Source organism: Hirundo rustica, chromosome 7 (genome assembly GCF_015227805.2).
Source record: "Hirundo rustica isolate bHirRus1 chromosome 7, bHirRus1.pri.v3, whole genome shotgun sequence".
In the NCBI taxonomy this organism is placed as follows: Eukaryota; Metazoa; Chordata; class Aves; order Passeriformes; family Hirundinidae; genus Hirundo; species Hirundo rustica.
In genome coordinates this window covers 11901015-11902372 of record NC_053456.1, presented here as the reverse complement: position 1 = coordinate 11902372, position 1358 = coordinate 11901015, and positions in this window count along the sequence as shown.

Here is a 1358-nt window from a genome sequence, read left to right as displayed (position 1 = left end):
GAAGTGGATATTAAGCAACCTGCATACAGAGGGTGGTGATCTGCATTTCTGCCTGAGATTAAGAAATTACAAGGTGTAGAGGAAGTAAAGAGGGTAATACCGATGCTGCTGGGAACTACTGTGATAATTCCCCTTTTGTGGATAACTGGCAAAACCTGAAGCCAGAGCCCTCATCATTTGCATGCAAAAGGAATGCTGCTTGACTTCAGGTGCTTGACCATTGCCTGCCATAGCCATGTGAGTGCAGAATGGTATAGATTTGTCCATGGAAGTAAAAATTCTACTCCCCCAAGCATGGGCGGTGATTTGGGGATGCTGTGTGCACACTTAGGGAGCAGCCATGCCTGTGTCCTTTCCAGAGGGTTTCTGTTCTGGTTAGGGCCTGAGAAGTGAACTTAAAGGATCAAAACATCTGAGGGGGAACTTGACCCAGTCCTGTAGTAACTTCTTCTACTCTGGAAGACTCTGCCATAGAAAACTTATACCTAAGAATCATTTGTATACTTTATTTTTTTACTATGAAATTTTTCTGCCAAATTTTCTTTGGGAGCATAAGCTGGAAAAGTTTTGGGTACAGCTGGATAGTACAAAAGCCACAATTTAAATCATATCAAAATCAAGAAGAAATTTTGTGGACCAACTGAAAAGACACACAAAGGTTGGGGCTTTGGTCCAGCTGAATTTCAGGGGTTGTGTATAAGTGCAAGTATGACGGCTTCTCACAAAAAATGACTCAATTTTGTGTACTGGAATTCTCACTGAGCTCTACTTTATAGTCAGCATCATAAGAACTTGTAATGCACTGACACCCAGTAGCCCATCTCATACTGGGACCCTGTTGCTCTTGGCTCTTGTCATGCAGGGTGAGAAACAAAAGCCTCTCCTGATGCCTTGCAGACTGCATGGAGTGAGCAAATCTGCTTCTGACGTGTCCTAGTTCAAAGAGCAAGCCAGTGGGAATTCCAGGGACTTACAGCACACCTGATTACTGGGGATTTTCTATTTGTATCTCTTGGGGTTTTAAGCACATCTCTGGACATGTTTATTTCCCCCAGTCTGCTGCTGGTGCCCTGTTGCACACCTCTACGTACAGTAAGAGAGAGGCAAGTTACGACAAGCTCAGCCTGCTCCACCTGGCAAGGGCCACCCCATGGTCTATCCCAACAGCTTCCTCCTTCCTGGCAGCCCTTCGCAGGCTGCTTCGCAGTACTGGCTGACTTGCACAAAATCCTTGCTTAGGCCTTTAAAGCTGATACAATATTTTCTTTTTCTTTGTCTTTTTTTTCTTTTTCCTTCTCTTCTCTTCTCTTCTCTTCTCTTCTCTTCTCTTCTCTTCTCTTCTCTTCTCTTCTCTCTCT